The sequence below is a fragment of the Miscanthus floridulus genome, chromosome 1, assembly GCF_019320115.1.
Source record: "Miscanthus floridulus cultivar M001 chromosome 1, ASM1932011v1, whole genome shotgun sequence".
NCBI lineage: Eukaryota > Viridiplantae > Streptophyta > Magnoliopsida > Poales > Poaceae > Miscanthus > Miscanthus floridulus.
The window spans coordinates 195627985-195649710 of record NC_089580.1 but is presented as its reverse complement, the minus strand read 5'-3'; the positions used below and the strand labels follow the sequence as shown (position 1 = coordinate 195649710).

The 21726-nt window shown below is 44.5% G+C and overlaps 1 long non-coding RNA gene and 1 pseudogene across 12 annotated transcripts; both read right to left on the bottom strand.

Moving 5' to 3' along the window:
- Nucleotides 1-8830: 8830 nt before the first annotated feature.
- LOC136469527 (cell division cycle protein 48 homolog pseudogene) lies at nt 8831-11122 on the bottom strand (annotated as a pseudogene).
- Nucleotides 11123-15107: 3985 nt separating this feature from the next.
- LOC136553278 (uncharacterized) lies at nt 15108-18707 on the bottom strand. Of its 12 annotated transcripts, XR_010758017.1 has the most exons (10): nt 18451-18706; nt 18142-18337; nt 17993-18053; nt 17799-17898; nt 17589-17695; nt 17130-17220; nt 16258-16394; nt 15814-15873; nt 15598-15710; nt 15108-15382 (listed from the first exon to the last, which is right to left on the bottom strand). It is a non-coding gene; the product is annotated as an uncharacterized lncRNA (long non-coding RNA). The 12 variants fall into 12 exon arrangements; XR_010783128.1 differs by having other exon boundaries at nt 17130-17695; nt 18451-18707; XR_010758016.1 differs by having other exon boundaries at nt 16258-17220; nt 18451-18707.
- Between the last annotated feature and the right edge of the window lie 3019 nt (nt 18708-21726).

The window sequence follows — 21726 nt, the reverse complement described above, 5'->3', positions numbered from 1 at the left end:
TTTCAGAAATGGACCCTTGGCTCGGCGCCAGAGTGACTGGCGCTGTGGGGGATATACCCCCGGGTACCACAAGATGGTACATGGGCCGCACCATCCGAGGTGGCCTGGCCCGTAAGATCAAGGCGTGCATAGCAAGATTACAAGTTGTACTAGATATTGTAATAGTACCAAATTGGATACTTTACTTATAACCTTGTCTCTTCAGAGTATATAAGGAGAGGCAGGGGTCCCCCTCAGGGATAGATCCATAGAGGTTAATCTATATACATCTCAATACAATACACCAAAGACACAGGACGTAGGGTATTACGTCGACCAGACGGCCCGAACCTGTCTAAATCGCTGTCTCTGCGCCTTGTGTCACCATCTGGTTCCTGATTACACGCATCCTACCGATAATCTACCACCACGGGCACCCCCCTCGGTGGACTGCCGACCATATTTCGTCGACAGTGGCGCGCCAGGTAGGGGATCCCCTTTAGGGGATCGTGCGCGCTGATCTATGGCGAACCAGATGGGATCTCAAGATCAACATCAACATCATCCATGGCGACCTGGCCTCCGACGACATTGACACTCGTGCCGGCCCTCATCATCGACTGCTTATCGTGGTCCCACGCCTTGTCAGCACATCGACAGCTTACTGCAGGCCCCGTTTGCCAACACTGTCCGCGGCTCTACGATCCGATCTACAGAAGCGTAAAGGCCATGAAGATTTGCATGTATTCATGCACGATGGAAAGATGTGGCCCAACAGATGGCTAGTTCGAATCGGCAAGCACCAACCGGGAACCGACGTGAAGGCTCCAGAAGCCAAACCAATCTGCTCTAGCTCGCTGGGAATTTCGCTGAGTTCAACTCCGAATCGTGAGATCGACGAAGCAAAAGGGAAGCCAATCGAGTAGGGCGAATAGCTCGGACACGTATCCGATCATGCCTCTAAAACAAGACGGGAAGGGGAGTATGTACTCAACTCGATCGGAAGCAGGGCTAAAGTCTGTCATCGTCCGACATCGTTTCAACCAGCAAACAAGGAAGAATATACATGCTGTACAGGACCATGCAGGCTAACCAGATTGAAGCAATGCATGCATATGCACGTATGTCATCCATGGAGCAATTCTCCAGCAGCTGATCGGAATCCAACTGCGCTCATCGTCGTTCTGCGTTATCATGCATTGATGGCACGCATGTGGTCGGCAAGCCTTAGCTCGTTTGTGAGAGCATCAAACTCGATGCCAAAGTGTAATTCGAACAAGCATGAGGATGACCACGCACGCTATGATGATTTGCACGTATTCATGCATGACGGGGAGCAAGGCATACATTGCAAGCTAACGAACAGGCAACGTCGAAGGGGCATAGTGCCTCGACGACAAGTATGCAGAACGTCCACAGCTCATCTATGTCTTCGACCACGTCCCGAGCAGCTCCGTTGAGCTCCGACCACTTCGACCACCAGACCACGCCGACCACATCCCAAGCGGCTCCGCCAAGCTCCGACCACGACCACGACGACCACGTCCCGAGCAGCTCCGCCGAGCTTCGACCACCTCGACCACAAGACTACGTCGCAATGATGATCGCCGCGAAGAATGGCGCTATGACAATCGCGACCACAGTCATGACGACAGGTCAAAAGGCTCGAGGACTGGACAACTTTATCGCCAACGACACGTCAAGCCATCTCTCGAACATCGCAACACACCGACTACACCCACCGGTCATCAATAAAGCTAAGTATTATTTTTAATTGAAAATTTCTTCGATCATCGTACACCTCCGCTGACCACCCTTAGGGTGCGCTCCGCGTCGAATTTTCTCCATACATACAGTCCAAAACATGTATAAGTTTTTACAACGGTTCGCCGATACGTTTTCCTTCCTGCTTGAGAATCCCAGAGCCAGCACTGTCTCCGGCTCCACCCCACGCGTGCATGAGAGTCCGCCCTCTACGCTACGGGTAGTCGGCAGTCGCTCCCTGGTAACACTGGCACTCTACGCGCGGCAGCGTTCCGTACCTCGCGCTACGAGATGTTGGTCAGCCCAGGGCAGGCGCATTCTTCAGGACAGGTTAATACATCGCGCTACGCCTCTACATAACAAAAGGGCTAAAAACAGCTAATGTTATTTTTCGAATATTACACCAAGTATAATTCATCGCCAACCAAGTGTTTACTTCACCTCCTATAGAGAGGTCAATATATTTCATACACCATCATGTATTACCGCTCTCGGTGTTTATTTTTCAGGAACACAGTTCGATCAGCGAGCTCATGCTTCAGGGTTCGCCAAGACCACTACGGTGCTCGAGGACTCTGGCCAGACCACGCTCGTGCTCGGGGACTCTGGCCAGACCACGCTCATGCTTGAGGACTCGCCAGACCACTCCGTGCTCTGGGACTTCTCGCCAGACCACTCCGAGCTCCGACCACGTCGATCACATCTCGAGCAGCTCCGCTGAGCTCCGACCACGTCTCGGGGACTTCGTCGATCGCTCCTCGACCTGTGCTCGGGGACTGCCTCGATCACTCTCCGACCACGGCTCGGGGACTTTGCGTCTCGACTACATGCGACAGGCAACTCGCATACAGTTGGGATATTTTTTCTTGGACCTTGCTACAAGGCTCATACCTCGCCTTCCAGCAAGCTCGGGGACTACATCGATACGATGCACCTATCGGTGCATCTCGTATCACCTGTACGACGATTGGGTTCTCAATTTAACTGGGAATTCTTTTTAGACCCTGGCACCACGTGCCTAAGTCACCTACTACCAGGCTCGGGGACTAAGTGGGCACACTTCACCTTGCGGTGAATGTGCTTGTTTTTCGACCACTACGCCTCTGATGATCAAAGATGCTACGCTTCAAGACGCACTTACATTTCTTTTCAGAAATACAAGTGGGCACACTTCCTGGGACGGAAATCTATTTCTTTTTTCTTAAGAGCACCATACATTCTTCGGACAACCTCCTTCTCCGGCGACAACGGTGGTCGGAGATGTCAAGAACTCAAGCCTCACTGTTCGGAGAAGGTTGAAATGGCGTGTCGCATCAGAATACATGGCGCTCGGGGACTAGCTGTGGGGGATATACCCCCGGGTACCACAAGATGGTACATGGGCCGCACCATCCGAGGTGGCCTGGCCCGTAAGATCAAGGCGTGCATAGCAAGATTACAAGTTGTACTAGATATTGTAATAGTACCAAATTGGATACTTTACTTATAACCTTGTCTCTTCAGAGTATATAAGGAGAGGCAGGGGTCCCCCTCAGGGATAGATCCATAGAGGTTAATCTATATACATCTCAATACAATACACCAAAGACACAGGACGTAGGGTATTACGTCGACCAGACGGCCCGAACCTGTCTAAATCGCTGTCTCTGCGCCTTGTGTCACCATCTGGTTCCTGATTACACGCATCCTACCGATAATCTACCACCACGGGCACCCCCCTCGGTGGACTGCCGACCATATTTCGTCGACAGGCGCCGAGCTCGGCGCCACGGTCACTGGCGCCAAGGTCCTGGGCACGGGAAAATGGCTTGCCAGGGGCTCGGCGCCAGAGTGACCGGCGCCGAGCTCGGCGCCATAGTGAATGGCGCCGAGACACCTGCATTTAACCCAGCCTGCACTTCTTCCCCGAGCTGACTTTTGGCTAAGTCCCTAAATTTATCGTGAGATGGACATATAAAATTGCCGGTGATTGTGAGGTAGGGTGAAGTGGCGAGAAAAAAACCCGAGACGGAGGAGAAATAAGAGGAAGAACGCTCGAAGAAGAAGTGCAGGCTGGGTTAAATGCAGGTGGCTCGGTGCCATTCAGACTGGCGCCAAGCTCGACGCCAGTCACTCTGGCGCCGAGCCCCTGGCAGGCCATTTTCCCGTGCCCAGGACCTCGGTGCCAGTGACCGTGGCGCCGAGCTCGGCGCCAGTCACTCTGGCGCCGAGCCAAGGGTCCATTTCTAGAATTGTTTCCGCCAGGGGTCTATTTGAGAGAAACTTTCGAAAAAAATGAGCCAAATAGTAAAAAGTTCGGCCCGTGCGGCATGACCCAGTCTGGAATGTGCTCATCCGACCCTTTTTTTTGGAATGGCCTGGTCCATTACAGGCCAGTTTGGATGCCAAAAGTTTTGGCAAAACGCTACTGTAGCGTTTTCGTTGTTATTTAGCAATTAGTGTTCAATCATAGTCTAATTAGGCTTAAAAGATTCGTCTCGTGGATTTCGTTTAAACTGTGTAATTAGTTTTATTTTTTATTTATATTTAATATTTCATGCATACGTCCAAAGATTCGATGTGACGAAGAATCTTGAAAAATTTGACGTTTTGGGTGCAACTAAACAGGACGATTGCCTTTAATTAATGCTAAGTGGAACCATATGACGGCGGATGGTGCGGCTCCATGTTACGAACCAAATGGCATTTTCACTATTTGTTTGTTGGTTTTAGTCAAGGTTTATTAGTCAGTCAATAGTGTTTTTCTTTCACAACAAACCAGCACTGATCGGGTTTATCAGCCCTGAAACCAACCAACGAACAGACCGATAAAATCGGATGATTTCGGATCACTTGACGCCACAAACCAAACATGCTCCTATCAGCACTCTTTCACCAACAAATAAACTACTTGTCTCCACTTGTTAATTAATAGTTACAAAGTTTATTTTAATCCTCACTGGCTAATTTTAGCCCTTAATTATTACTAGGTAGCGTGTTCGGGCGTTGCTATGGAACAACAAAATCTTTTGTACTAAAAACACACGGTTCGTATGATAAGATAACAATACTGTTAAATTAAATACCGACGTTCGTGAAATTAATACAGTTACGGAGGGCGCGGCGTCGCAGGCTCACAAACTCTACTGTATAGACTTTTTCGTGATATGGCTAAGATAATATTTTATATCGGCAGAAAGAATTCTTCGATATCCAGTTCTTTTCTACACCAATAAATCCATGAATAAGTTCTGCTGTATCATCATATAATCCTGTACACACAGGTTCGAGTATATATGTAAATATTAGTGCCTGTCACATAGATAATACTGCGTGTCTTAAAAAATCTCATAAAATTTTAAAACAAAGCATGTTATACTCACCGTATAAATATGTGTGGCTTTAGGACTATTCCACACAGACATATATTATAGAATAAGGTATCCACTTAAGTGCCTGTTACAAGATATTGAATTAGGTGTTGTAATTCTTAATTTCGACATATTTTTCAGGTCAAGGCAACCAATGGTGGTATTTTTTTTAGTGGTGCGTAATTTTATGGTGGACCTCTTGACTATCTGAGTAAGGACAAGTTAACACTGCAAAGGCTTAGAAAAGCTACTGAGAGGACCAAGGTTGAGTTTTCCTCCACAATGCATACTAAAACATATGTCTCCGTTTATCATTGCCGATGCTTTTGATGCAAAGCAATTCAACATTACCATGATCAAATATAATTTTGAGTCTCTTGTGAGCAATCTTATAACAGGACTCTCATTCTTTATGTGATATGCCTCAAAGATATTGGCAGGACAATGGACTCATGTTAAAATGTCACACCAAAAAGTGTCCACGATTTATTTCCCATGAATACATGCGGGTACTATGATAACATTAACTACACCAAATGAAAGATTAGGAAGAATTTATATTGCCTCCAGAAGGATTTATTTATTAAGTTCTTTGGACTCTACAGGTAGTTTTGAAATATCTGTTTGCATGTCTTACCTCGTATCATAATTCAAAATTTTGTAGTTTAAATTAGAATATTTAGGTGATTGTATATATATATATATATTATTCAATACAAGAATAATCTATGCATGATCTTTTTGAAAGATTTCTGCAATGTAAAGACATCTTTGTTTTTCATGCATGCCCGTGCTAACGCTACGGTAAAAACAAAAGGACAATATATCAATTAAAAATAAAAACAAAACACATGCTCAAAGTCAAAGAGATAAATTATGGATGCTTGAATTTTATCATCCATTATCTACCGGCGTGCCTATAAAATAGACTGAATAAATAATTAAACATAGATAGAAAACTAAATTAATAAAAGGATCATTGCAAGACATCAATCATCTCATAACTTCAGACAATATCGTAAAGCTACTAAAAACTGTAACCGTGCCCTCACCTCAAACATTGTCCAGATAAATGGATTACAATAAAAAAATAGATATCGAAGATTTCTTCCTGCTAATATAAAACATTATATTAGCCGCATCACGAAAAAGTCTATAAAGTAGAGTTTGTGAGCCTGCGACGTCGCGCACTCCGTGACTGTGTTAAATTCATAAACTTTGCTTTTTGGATTAAATGTCACTTTAACGTTGGTATTTAATTTTTACAGTATTGTTATCTTATCGTGCGATCCGTGTGTTTTTAGTATAAATTGTTAGTTATCCGGTAGCAACGCACGGACACGCTACCTAATATAAATATAAAGAATGAAAAAGACGACAAAAAAGATTGGCATTAGGCCAACTCCCTTTGATTCTTTACAAACACACCTGAAAGTTAACATGTGGGCTGTGGGTATCAAATCAAAACAATAAAAAGAACATGGATTCGACCATAAGTAGCATTTGCCCTCCTTTTTGAAAAAAAGAAAGGTACTGCAGAGTTACAGGATTGTCAATTTTATCAGCACCATCAATTTTTGCCAACTGTAGAACTTAATCAAGACACCCATTGAAGTGCTAAGAGTAAGTTCTCGCAAGCCTAGCTCAACCATTATTAAATTGCATGAATGGCTCCAAAATGAAGACCACTATTTAAAAAAAGATTAAATGATTATTGTTTCCTTCCATGCATGATTATTTTCTTTCATACATGTGGCCTCAGGTGATCGATTTGTTTTCTTCAAAGCAGGCAGGGATCGCAGGGATGGTAGTTTCTTTTTCTATCACACGGAGTATCGCACGGGGTGGGTAGATGAATGAACCAAAATAAATGTCGCACTAAAAGATATTAACGCTTTGTTCTTTTTAGTTGTAGAAGATTACGAATGGTTACAAAACAAAGCCTAGGAGACAATATCGACTTATCCTATTGGCAATTTGGCATATGTGTTGCTGGCCTGCCAGGCCCTCGCGTACCGCCTCTGCTCGGGACATTATATCCACCTAGCGCAAGACAGCAGGGCCCAATCAAGGTTCAGAAGTTAAGCCCAAGTTAACTTTTGCTCCCTTTTTTCCCCCGAAATTCTCTTTCAATATTTCAAACGCATTACAACTTTGGTATATAGATAATATCAACATCTGCGGCCATTAATTTTTTTTTTAAAATGACTTTTAAAATATAAGAAAAATGAATATTTAGGCCTCTAATCAATCTTAGGTAAAAGAAACTTAACTATAAGTTGTAGATCACAGTGATAACTGCAACTTTGGTATAAACTATGACAATATCCAAGGTGGTTTGAAAAAATAAAATCAAAATGTTATAACCTAAAACAAACATTTGAGTCTCTAAAAGATCTCAAATAAAAAAAAGTTGTAGATCACATCTCTAAATTTTAATATAAAGTTTGTGATCATCGGACTTCATATAAAAAGGTTATGACTTTTTAGTATAAAAGAAAGATAGATTGTTACTGTGATTTTTTTTTTTTTTTGCGAATTCTGTGATTTTTTTTATGCTTCCATTACGATTGGCATGGATTTGCACTTCGGTAATTGACGTTCTTGTATGAAAATAATTTATAAGCAGTGCAATCTTACTAAGCTGTTACTCTATTGAAGTCTAGGTAGCATCAACTTATACAAGCGGACAACTTAATTACTGTTTGTCAAGGTTGTATATATCATCGACATGCCGAATCAGCCTCCAGCAAGTCACATAAGAGCTGATTGAATCATATATGTTTAGTGTCTCCACAAGAATAGGCTATGGAGAGTTGAGAGAAGCTTCGATCAGCGTCAGATCAGAAACACACGTGTGAGATCTGAATTTTATGTGATGGAAATTATTTATGCAACATCGTGAGTTCGTGACTTATAATAACGACGCAATATCATTGAATCTTTCACAAGGCCATAAATATCATTGAAGCAGCTCCAATCGGGAGAAAAAATAAATTAAACAAGAGGCACAAGGCCATGCATGACACTACTAGAATCCAAAAGCAACACAAATTAAATAAAGATGGAAGAACGGGAGGCACATATTACAGAGCTCGCTTATTTACTGTAATCATTCACGTTAATCACCTTGCTCTCATCTGCGGGTGCTGTGGCATTAGCCTTTGTCCTTGCAGTTCTGACCTCGAGCAGGTGAGGACGACCGGCTGCATCGGAAAGAATTGTTCATCAGCGCGTAGTGTGTATTATACACACAAAGACAATCATTTTAAGGATAAACATAAGAAATGGTCAGCAGTAACATACACAGTACTGTCGTCGACAATGCAGCGAGGAACAAGATGATCATCATGCACCCCGAACCTCCACACCTGTCATTCATATTGGATCGTCGTGAATGGCACAACAGGAGTCAGCCTGCAAACGGGAGCTTAGCGCTTGTGTATTGGGTGAGTTTATATACGCACGGTAACATAGTAAAATGTCGCCTAATTGCAATCATGACTTCCTTAATTGCGGCGTGGTTTTTCTTTCTTTTGACATGAGAAAACGTCGCCTGCACAGAAACCTCTTCTGCGTTTCAAAAATAACGAGGTCTACATTTTAATATTATTAATTATCTCGACGGAAATGGGTCCTTGAAGCTTCCGATCAGAAATAACGACAACGCTAACAGCAATGTGTTACAGAAAAACGAAAATAAGCAGAACCTCCAATAATAATACTAATACTAATACACAAGGATCAGCTGTAAAGATCATCGTCCTCAGAGTCGACATTGGCCGTCGCATCTGCTTCTGCCACCTGCTGCGGCCGCTCGGGGAACCGGAACTCGCAGCCGAATCCCCTCGACTGCTGCAGCGTCTGTGCGAACGCATGCTACTTTTCGGATGTCCGCGGCGCTGACGCTCCTCCTCAAAGTGTTTGGCCCCGATCTGCGCCAGCTCGTCGGCGCAGTCCACCTCCATATTGCCCGGTTTCTCCTTATTACTCATTTAGTTGGCGAAATTTTTGGCGAAATGGTACGGTAGCATTTTCGTTGTTATTTGGCAATTAGTATCTAATCATAGTCTAATTAGACTTAAAAGATTTGTCTCGTGAATTTCGCCTAAACTGTGTAATTAGTTTTATTTTTTATTTATATTTAATGCTTCATGCATGCGTCAAAGATTCAATGTGACGGAAAATCTTGAATTTTTTTGCAAAAATCTGGGAACTAATCAGCACCTTAGCCTTCCTCTCCCGCTGGAACCGCACGCTTCTCCTTAGCCTTCCTCCCCGATCTGCGCCAGCTCGTCGGCGCAGTCCACCTCCATATTGCCCGGCTACTCGTCGAGGTCCTTCTCGGAGTACTTGCACGCCCTCTGGCAGATCTCCGTGATGTCCGCGCCGCTGAAGCCCGCTGTGAACCTGGCCAGCGCGCCGAGGTTGACGTTCTTGGCCACGGGGCACTTCCTCAGGCAGGCCTTGAAGATCCGGTGCCGCGAGGCCTCGTCTGGCAGGGGAATATAGATAAGCTGGTCGAGGCTGCCGGGCTGGAGCAGCGCCGGGTCGATGATGTCCGAACGGTCGTCTTCTTGGCGCTCATGCCGTCCATCTCGGTGACTTTTTACATTTTTTAAATTCATTTTTTGCAAAAATATTTGTCTAAATAAAAATTATAAAACTATACTACTCCCGTTGATTTTTGCCATATCATATATTATGAAGATATTTGGACTCCTTAGCGATCTGGGGAAAAAAATCCAACTAATATGTTTTAGATCCCGCCGAGCTTCACATATTTTGTATAGAATGTATCTTCATCCGAGGCCGTTTGAAAATTTTTAAAAAATTTAATTCATAATATGACAACTTAAAATCAATCTTTCAAGCTTTAAACAATGTTAAATAAACTACAAAGCTATTAGATTGTGTCGAGATTTACAACTTTCGTATAGATAATATCAACGTTTGAGGTCACTTGAAAAGAATTGAAACTTTGAATTTCAAAATTTGATAACTTCAAACGAATATTTAGGCATCTATACGATTTTAGATAAAAAAAACTTAACTACAATGACAGCTACAACTTTAGTATGTGAGTCTATTCGGCTGGTACACAAAACTACTGTGTACTGGCTTGTTCTGGCTGGTTTCAGCTAATTCAATAGTATTTTGTGAGAGAGAATAAGCTGAAACAAGCCGAAACAAGTCGAGCCGAACAAGTTGATGCTGAAAGAGACGGTGGATAGGCTCTACAGAGGATCTCAAACGAATTAGAAATTTAAAACAGCACACGGGCCAGCTTGTTGGGGGTCCGGAGCTGCATGCATCCAGGCATCATCCAGCTTAGAGAAGTATGATATCATGCTGTAAATCGGTTGGATACTGAGGTGGAGAAGAGAAGAGATAAAAGAAGCAAATTGTAAGCTTACAGTTGGCTTAGACGTAAGAATCAATAAAGTTTGTAAGAAAGACAAGTAGACCATGTATTAATAGTGAAGAGTTGACTACTATTGCTCTATTTGCTTGGCTAATTTGTTGTGAGAGAAAAATATTATTCGTTGACTGAAAAAGTATAGCTTATAAGCAAAGCGAACAGGTATATAGATAGATGAGATAAGGCTGTAGAGATCTTTGCAGCCCGGTACCGACAGTATTATTAGTCTTGCTGTTAGTTATAGACGTTGTGTTACCTGGCGATCACGATCACGATCACTCAGCTGTCTCGTCAGGCTTAAAGGACGAGCATTATTAGCGAGTCATTTGATCGATGCTGCATGGCAGCTGATTGCTTTCATGATGCGCACAGCGCACATGGGGTGGGCTTCGCCAATCGCCGCAAACCTTGTCTCGCTCGCAGCCATCACGCCATGCCGCGCCGCCCAGCATAGCTCCCTCCGGCCGCGCCGGGCACCAACGCTGGCTCTTTCGAATCCCCACATCTGGGCCGTCGCCTCTGCAAACTGCAGCAGTTCTCTGCTCCCGAGATTCACTTGTGCGCCCCAGTGCCGATCGGTGCTTCCTTTCCCGATCCCGATCTGCATCGCCTCCCCTCCTGATCTACGCCCCCCCGCCCCCCCCCCCCCCCCCCTGTCGTGCCCGGGGTAGACTTCCCTCTCTCATACTCCATCTCTGCGCGTGCTCCTTTCCAGACGGAGGTAACTGGTGATTCTGATCTGTTGGAACATGGCTTAAGAGAGACAGGTGAGAGAGAAACATGCCACATCATGGTCTGGAGCAAAACGATGATTTGTCTGATTCCTTGGTGGAATCTCTACCTGAACTTGAGATTTCTTCAGATGATGTTGTCAGTGCTATTGGTCCCAAGCATTTTTGGAAAGGGAAAAAATCTACTTAACCCCCCACCTTTTATACTTAGTCTACTTCACCCCTCAACTATGAAACCGTCTGTTTTACCCCCTGAACTTTCTAAAACCGTCTATTTTACTCCCTGTGCGGTTTTTTGACAGCGGTTTTGCTACAGTAACAGCGAGTCTAATTGGAAAATCTAATTTTGTCTAAAGCTAAAAAAAAATAATTACAGACAAAATTAGATTTTCCAATTAATCTAAAGCTACAAAAAAAATTATACTAAAGCATACCGTATTATATATTCATTATGTAGATCTACTCATGTGGAGTCCAATAAAATTAGATTTTCCCTTTTATGATTTTTATATGATTTACTACGATTTTTCAAAAATTCACCGAAAATAAATAAAAAAAAAATTCAAAACCACCGAAACTGTCGCAAACTCACCGTTACTATAGCAGACACGCTGTTACTGTAGCAAAACCGCTGTCAAAAAACCGCCCAGGAGGTAAAATAGACGGTTTTAGAAAGTTCAGGGGGTAAAACAGACGGTTTCATAGTTGGGGGTGAAGTAGACCAAGTATGAAAGGTGGGAGGATAAGTAGACTTTTTCCTTTTGGAAAGCCAGAAGAGATATTGTCAAGTAAGTATCCAAAACTCGAATTCATGCTCTAATTATTTTACCTATTAAGGGCCTGTTTGGCATGGCTTCACTCCTAAACTCCAACAACTCTATAAAAAAATTCAGCCAAACACCCCAACTCCGAAACTCTACGGAGCTGTAGTACAAATGGAGGTGGAGTTTTGGAGCACCTCTTTTGCAGCTCCAAAACCACTCAATATGAACCTTCTTGTGGAGTTGGTGGGAAATTACCCACCACTGTCACTGATTACACAGAAAAACGATTCGATTCTATTTCTCCGAGACCCCCGCGCAGTGACTCCCTCCCTCCCGCGCCGTCGTCTTCCTCCCCCGCCGCCATGGGTGGCCGCCGAGCTCCTCTGCGACCGAGCCCTCCCCCTCGCCTCGCCTTACAAAAACACGCCTGAGCTCCGCAGTAGCACGTCGCCGCCGCCTCTGCCCTCCCCGAGCCCTCTACCTCTCTCCAGCGCTCGAGGCGACGCTCCGACCTGGGAGTGACGCGGTCATAGGTCCGGTCGTAGAACTCGACTGCGCCACAGACGAGGAGATCCTCGGGCTCGGTCATGAGAGCTTGGAGAAGGAGGAGAAAGGGATCTGCTCCTTCACCGACCACTCGGGCTGGATGTCAACGGACGGCTTGGCGGACGAGGAGGAGGGCCCGCCGCGGTTGAACTGGTGGTTCGTGTGGCGGTTCTACTGCCAGTGGCGGTCGCGGCGAGCGCGCTCCTTCTCGGCCTCGCGACGCCGAGCCTCAACCTCCTCGTCGCGGCGCTGCGGGAGCTGGGGCCGTTGCTGGAAGCGCCAGCGGGGGCCGAACCGCGGGTGCCGCGGCGGCGGCTTGCCGTCGACGAGGCGGAAGGACGAGTCGTCCGCGGACGCGAGCCCGATGGAGTCATCGAGCCCCGCGAAGTCGAAGACGGCGTCCCGAGCGGCGGCAAACGCCGCGGGGCCCGGCGGGTTGCTGGTCCAGTCAGCGATGCGGTCCAGCTTGTCGGAGCAGGAGAAGGAGGCGAAGGGGATAGACGAGCGCGGCGTGCCCGTGGTCGCCGCTGACAGAGAAGAAACGGAGAGGAAAAGAGGGGGGAAAAAGAAAATAGATTAGTCACTGACAGTGGGACCCACATAAACAGGGCAAGAATGGCAATCTACCCTCGAACTCCTCTTTTTTGGAGCTGGGGACACCCTCCCAGCCAAACACCTCTATCAAACAGTTCCAACTCCACCCAGAGCTGGCTCCACCTAAAGTTCTAGAGTGGAGCAGCTCCATCCAGAGTTGGAGCCATGCCAAACGGGTCCTAAATGTCCTGTGTATGCACATACGACATAGTGGTATGAAGTTTAATTCAACCTACGGTTTTGTTTGGGAAGTAAGGCATATTTAAAAAAGACATTGTATAATATATCTATGTAATTACTTGCTAATGGCAGGATTGGATGATAGATACTAACCTGCAAAAGACAATTACATTTGAATCTATTCTTAGAAGAACTCTGAAGTCCTCTCAGTACATACTTGTGGAATAACTTGTCAACAACTACCACTTAGGCCTTGTTTATTTCCTTTGGCAAAACTTTTGCCCAGCACTTTTAACCCATGTTTTGGGCAAATGGATCTAAACAGGTGGAGCAAAAGGGGGGGGGGGGGGGGGGTGTTTAAGTTCAAAAGTTTAGGGCCTAAACTTTTGCCATGGCAAATGGAACTAAACAGAGTCTTAAAGATTGCTATTCTTCATGATGTAAGTGTAAGTATCTCTATGAAGCTTATAGATGTACCATTCAATACATAGAAATTTCAGTTCTGCATAGAAAGCCCAAGGGACATGGCTGCCGCAGCGAACATGGTTGCCCAGCCTGCCTCGTCGGCTGGTTCTTCATCAGCCAAGGATCATAGTTGGGTCTCAGCTAACGCTGAACACAGCCTCCTGCCTGCCTTGGCCATCACCAATTGCAGGTTGGTTCTTCATCAGCCAAGGATCACACACCGTCTCAGCTAACGCGGTGCGACGCCTCCATATCCCGGTCCCAGGTATATGTGCTTTATACTATGATACTATCATCCAATAGCTTAATCGATGCCAAATCCTTTGCTGTATATTATTTTTAATTTATATGATCTTTAGGAGAGGTTGTAAAGATAAGTCGTAAAGGTAGGAGACTAAAAATAGTAGGATTTTGTTTGATAGTAAGGACATTCTTGCCCGATCAACTATATCTATCCTTGGTGACTAAAAATAATTGATTACTGATCTGCCAGTTGTAGCAGTGAATTGTGCAAAAGTAAATTTCAGTCATTATTGTTTGTTAGAGAAAGTAGTATGAGGTTGTATATTCTTAACTAAAAGTATAAATTGTTTTTCCATAGGTTGATACCAGCGGCGGATCCACAGGGGGGGGGGCTGGGGGGGCTCCAGACCCCCCTAATTTTTTGATTTCAAGCCTAATCACTGTAGTAAAAGCTTGATTTCACCATTAAATCTTCATGCAAATCAACATCTCCATTGTTTTAGCCCCCCTTATCCCGCATCGTGCATCCGCCACTGGTTACCTATCTTCAGTAGTTTTCCTCGTGTGTTGCCCTCTTGTGCTCTTCTATCCTCATTCCTCATCAGGGATTACATATCTGATCGCAGCATACTGTTCTCCGTCGATGACTTCGCGAAGCTGATAGTGCACGTCGAAGTAGTGGACATTGACCTGCCAGTGCTGAATCGAGAGAGCAACGGCTCCCAACTATGACATTGAACTGATCTGTAAACTTTGCATATACGGTTTTGGTTTTTCTTCTGACTGGTGGTCATTTCTCTCCTAACCGAGTGAGTGCCTAATTGGGTTTGCGTTTGTATGATTGTACAGAACTATACTGGCATATGACGTAACTATGTAAGCAAAGAAAGCCTTTGTGTTTGATTTTTTTTTCAACAGCAATTTTCTATACTAGTCGGTACCCCGCGCTTCGCTGCGGGATGGTTTGTATCTGCCTGCTACACACGCTTATATTACATAGATCCTTCCTAAGAGAATGATTGTGTAATGGCACCATAAGTGATAGATTTAAACATAAGTACAAAGATCATAAGAAAATGAGGGTAGATTGTTCATCTGTTCTTTACAGAATTAGCAAATCTGCCTGTAATTAGACACAACTATATATAAACGAAATGAATGTTACACTTCACATTTGGTAGGCACCCATGGTCCAGGCATCTTTATTCTTGTAATCCAGGAAAGCTGAATCGCGTAGCTGACATTTGAGTTGTTCTTGAACACCATATAGTGCAGTCTTCTTTCTCTTCATGCACTTCAACATATGGATCTACTTTTTTTCCAAATTAATTAGCTGTGCAACACCTTTACAAAAAAGACCACCATGTAAAAGTTGGTACTTGGTTTGGCAATAGTAAAACACACGGCATACATGATTGAAATCATGAAATGTTTGAGGACCATCCATGGGTATGGAGGCAATGAAAAATGTATTCAGAAGTTAAGCAATACAGCAATTTTGTATTATGTAGTAACTAACATTTAGAAGGGCGGGCCAGGTGCAAGCGGTAGAGTCTTACCGCCTGTGACCGGAAGGTCCCGGGTTCGAGTCGCGGTCTCCTTGCATTGCACAGGCGAGGGTAAGGCTTGCCACTGACACCCTTCCCCAGACCCCGCACAGAGCGGGAGCTCTCTGCACTGGGTATGCCCTTTTTAGTAACTAACATTTAGCTGGACTTATTTAAGAGATAAAGATGTAAAAAATTCAAAGGAAATTGACAGAAAATAGGACCTACTTTTCGATTCGGAGACTATTGCATGGTAAATGCATTCAGAAGCTAAGCAGTACAGCCACTCTGTAGGAAGATGGAAATTATAGAGTAACTAATATTTAGCTGGACTTATTCAAGAGATAAAGATATCAGAAGTTCAAAGAAAATTGAGAGAAACAGGGCCTATTTTTCGATGCAGAGACTATTGCACTGTATTTTTCCCCTATTGGAACTATCAAAGCATCGACAGGCTTATGAAGATAACATATTATGATAGTACAATTACCTGAACTAAAATAAACTGAGAAGAGAACGTAAAACAAAAATCTAAGAATAAAATTATACACCCAGAACCAGAGCTGACCATATGGAATGAGAAGTAAACTGCACAGGAGCATGGTACTTTGTGGAAGCTAGAACAGGCTGATAGTAACTGCAGATGTAGGAAACTAAATAGAGAATGCATACCACAACAATTGGGATACTGCATAGATATACTGGGCCTATTCTGGGCACCACATTTTGTTGTAGGAAGCAAAGCTTTAGATGTAAAAGGCGCAAGACTGTCGTGAATGAGCATGAATAACAAAATCATGGTCTGGTATCTACAAACATATAGGAAGAAGAATGTCAGAAAAGGACAGTTCGTCTATTTAATTTAAGGTGCATAGTAAGAGTCTTAGTGATTAGTGCATTAGCATAGAATATAACTTGGAAAGAGAATATAATATGTTAAAAGCACAAATAATTTAATGAAGAGACTCTTCAATCAATGTCGGCATGCACTTTTTGATGCAATCCAACATCTGACTAAATGAGTGGAATAACTACTACTGTCTAGAAACAAAATTAGACTTCGAATGGCATTGCCGGTCTCGTAATAAGTTTTTTTGTTTAAACTACTGTGCGGTGTATGCAACTGGTAATAGCTTAGGTTTGTTTAGTATCTTTCTGCTATAGACTATGAAAAAATGACACAGTGCCTTGATGGCTACTGGGATGGGTACACCTAGTGGTGTACATCTTTTTTTGGGGCAGTGAAAGAGATTTAGAAGTGGGATAGAGCATAATTATTATTTTGGGGTTGGGATGGTAGGCATAAAATTACATCTATAATATCTGTGGGGTTGGGCAGGTACCAATAAAATTACATACGTAATTGCCGGCACAAGAATAGTGGGAAAAGATGATTAATTTTGGTTAGCAAATCTATGGCAATGAACTGGCAGAGGTGGTAAGGAACATATACAATATGTTCAAGCTGATATGTAATGTCAATGCTTTCAGTTCATCCAGGTGCCATCCTCGACATAGATGATAGTGTTGACAGGGGCACCTACTATTTCTTTTCTTGTTGGAGCAAAGAGAGCTAGTTTTACAACCTGAGGCTTTACTGCCAGTGCCAGCACTCAATCAATGGCAAGAACATACCTGCAGATTGTGTTGAGGTAATCAGAAAGAATCCCAGCACTGCAGGTTGTATGACTAATGGTGTCACTGACCAATATATTTTTTTGGCGAGAAACAGTAAAGAGTGTGGTTTAATCTAAAATATGGTTTTCTTATTTTTTTTGTAATGAATGTATATGTAGCTGTACCAGTTTTCCCTATTGATGTAAATAAATGAATAGTGTTCAGAACAACAACAGTTCACAAAACAGTAAGTGTATACATACTCAAGAAAATTTATCTTTTACATACTTTCTTCGACTTCATACCTGTTATTACTAACCAGTATTATGTATGAATTGGGCGTAAAAAAGATAAGAAGAATGGGAAAAGGCTATGCAGCACTAAACCTGCAATAGCGAAACAATTTTACCATCATCTGACTATTCTGCAAAGCGATGATTTCAAAAATATGAGAACCATGTACATAACGGTGATCACTCTAGCATCGACATTCCTGTATATAAAATATATTGGTAAGTAAGGCATGGAATTACCCACAGGGTTGAGCAGAAAACTAAATTTACACATTTGGATAGGGACTGGCCCTTATTGTTTACCTTGAAACATACAACAGTCAACCAAAAAAAGGAACATCGTTGGTCCTTTGCTGGCCATGTCCATAAAATGTTCAATGTCGTAGTTCTTTGCTGCGTCTCTCTATATATAAACCAAAAGCTTGATATTAATAAGACATGTAGTACAATTTCATACAGGCAACTGTGAACAAACAGACTGGAAATCGGATGCATACCTGCCTCAGTCTGCCTTGGCATCATCTGCTGTGTACCGACCAAGGAGACACACGTGCGTGCCTGAAAAGGAAACACAGCCATAGGAGAAATTGCAGGGTGACGGCGTGGTGAAAGAAAAGGGGTCAGAGAGAGGGCCTCTGGATCCAACCTGTCGACGGAGGACTCACCACGTCGCCAGTCGAGTGGGGTGAGTACGCACGCCATCCCCGTGCGCAGGCCAACAGCGGCCGTTGCTCCTCCACCGCTGCCCCACTCCTCGTCGCCTTAGGCAGATCCAGTGATGACGGTGCTGTGCAGTATCTGTGAAGGGGAGGAGCGAACGGGCTCGTCGACGAAGATGACGGCTGGGCGGCGGCCGGGAGCGGAGGGGGCGAGGTGCGGGGGATGATTGAGAATCGGTGGAAAGCAAATCGAGGACGGGAGAAGAGGAAGAACCAGAGGGAAGCAACTGGAGCACCTGGTCCACGCGGCCGCGCCGGACCTCGAGCGATCAGCGCGGCTGGGGTCTCCGCGTCCGGCCGCCGACGCCAGGCGTGCCTTTTCCATCGGACGGGGGTGCGGAGGCTGACGTCGCCACTCGCCAGGGCGGAGGGAGGAGAGGGAGATGAGGCCGATGAAGCGCTCGCGGAGCAGCTGAGGCTGCGGCACCCGGAAGAGGGAGCCGAGGAAGGAGGCTGCGGCCGGCGGAAGGATATAAGGCAGGGGCGCTGGAACAGTAAAACAGTAACCGATCGGAACCGTTGATGGAAAGGTCGTGCGGTGAACGAAGAGCATCTACCTCCCTACTTAGAAAGTGAAATAAGTGACTTATTTTGTCAAACACCATTAACTTATAAGTTACTCCTGTTTATAAGTTTTAAGTTAGTTTATCTCTGCTTAAAATTTATAAGCCATCCTTTTCTGCGTGAGGCCCACAGCTTATAAATTATCTACAACCAAATATATATAACTTATAAATCACTGGTTTTCAGTCACCTGACTTAATAAGTCACCTGACTTGTAGAAACCAAAGGCGCCATTTACTTACCTTATTAAGACGACGACGAACTCGACCTTGGCCGTACTGTCCATGCGCGAGGTGGCCGGTGGCCACAACCAGGGAGCCGCGCCGCCGCCAGTACTGTCCAGTGTGTGCGCGTGCGTCTCCGGCGGCTGCCACCCGAGCCGGTCACAGAGCGGACCACCGCCGGGGGACAGGACCAGGGACGCTATCAATTCGACGGCGCTGGCCAAGCCATGCGAGGCAGGGAAAGTGAAGGAGAGGTTTCTGGAGGAAGGAAGACGTGTGCACGGCTGATGTGCTCGAAGTAAAGGGACGGAAGGCTGTGATGAGGCGTTGAACAGTTGGAAACAATAGAACAGTGAGAAGCGGTGTCAAAAACTGAAGATTTGTATGATTTGATAGGAGTATGATTTGATAGGATGGCTCCGTTCGGCTTATCTTATATTCGATTTGTTTGGCTTCTTTTTTTTAGTCGGAACAGTGTTTTTCTCTATCAACATTTCAGCTAGGATAGTGTTTTTTCAGCCATTTTCAACTATTTTCAACCAAGTTTCAGCGAGCCGAACGGGCCGACGACGGCGTGGGATGCGCCACTTTTTTTTGAAAGACGCCTATCACAGGGTCGATGACCTGTTTCCCCATTCCCATTTAACATGTTGAGCATTGTCACTCAATATCATTTTTGGTAGTTGTACTCAACACACTTAAATTTCAACTATCTTTTGGTGGTCGTACACAACATATTCAAATTCCAAATATTTTTTTTCGGTTGCAACGCACTGACATGTTCGTAGTAAATAAAGATGGAAGAACAGGCGGCACGTACTACAGAGCTTGCTTATTACTGTAATCATTCACGTTAATCACAATACCAACTGCACGCGGCAATAATGCATGTCGATTCGAGGGGAGAGGGAGACTATGCCGGGCACTTGGGATTGCATCTAAGGCACGCCGCCCTGCACTTACTCTGCTCCAAGTAGCACTTGTTTGTCGTTAGGCAACAGTAGCATTTAGGGACCTCCGAATCACAGCCGTACCTCTTTTCGCAAAATACCAGCGTCACCTTGCTCTCATCTAGTGTTGTAGCGTCACTCCTTGTCCCTGCAGTTTTGACCTCGAGCAGGTGAAGACGACCAGCTGCACCAGCAAGATTTGTTCATATTATTATACACGCACGGACAATGAAATATATAAAAAATAAGAGATGGTTAGATGTTACTTACACAGTACCGTCGTCGACGATGCAGCGAGGAACAAGATGATCATCGTGCACCCCAAACCTCCACATCTGTCGTTCATATTGGATTGTGAATCGTACGTAGTCAGGCTGCAAGGGGAGGAGATGGCCGCACACAAGGAAATCATTATTTATTTACAAATGAAAACGTCGCCCGCTGGGTGGGCTTATACACGTACACGTGGGTTGCCGTTTCGAGCTCTGAATTTTACGAAACGGAAATTGTTTATTTAAAATGAAATAAATGCTCTGAATTTTACGTAACGGAAATAATTTATTTACAATGAAATAAATGCTCTGAATTTTATGTAACGGAAATGATTTATTTACAATGAAATAAATGCTCTGAATTTTATGTAACGGAAATTATTTATTTACAATGAAATAAATGCTCTACATTGTAATGAATAATGTATATGCAGTGTTTGATCGCACGGACCGAGTTGGATAGGGATATAAAAAAGAGAGAACATTCTCATAAGACGTTGGAGCAAACGGACACCAAAACCGGATTTGCTCATCCAACTTGGATCGCGTGGTTGTTGCTGACATGGCAACAGTAATTAACGAATGCAAACAACCTTCAAACAATTTTATTTACTAAAATGTTTATCTGATTTATGATATGATTACATAGTTGTATTTGTTACGATTAAATCTACAAAACAAGATCTCACACGATTATATTTTGGATAAATTAAATAAATGAAAAGTGGGTCCTGCATGACATCATCAACTTATCAATCCTCATCTATCCAACCAATCAGAAAGATGGCGCGTCCGTCTCGTCCCATCCGACAAATATCTATCCAATCAAACAAAAAATGGCGTGTCCCTTCTATTCAACCAAACAGCGAGCATGGATAACCATATCTAGAAATCCATGGATGCCATCCATCCTTGTCCTCCAAACACACTCTAACTGGACAGAAATGGGTCCTAGAAGCTTCAACGTCAGATCAGAAACAGAAACACACGTGCGAACTCTGAATTTTACGTAATGGAAATTATTTAATTACATGAAATAAATGCTCCACATTGTAATGAAAAACGACACCGCTAACATCAATGTGTTACAGAAAAAAACAAAAATAAGCATAAAATAATACTACAAAGAGCAGAAGAAAATGGGCTGTAAAGATCATCATCCTCATCGTTGGCATTGGGCGCCGCATCTGCTTCTACCGCCTGCTAGGGCCACTTGGGGAATTGGAACTCACCGCCGAATCCCCTCGATTGCTGCAGCATCTGCGCGAACGCCTGGTACTTGCGGATGTCCGCGGCCGCGGAGCTTCGACAAGACCCTACCACGCTCGCGGCGGCCTCTTTCTTCCCCTCTCCCCTCCCGCCGGCGGCCCCCACCATGGCCATCGTCGCGCCCTCCCCGGCCTGGCCCAACTGCTTCCGCCGCCGCAAGAACCCTAACGCAGCCCTCTCGCCGCCCCCACTGCCTGGACGGTCTGTCTCCCCCGAGCCCCATCTCTTCTAAG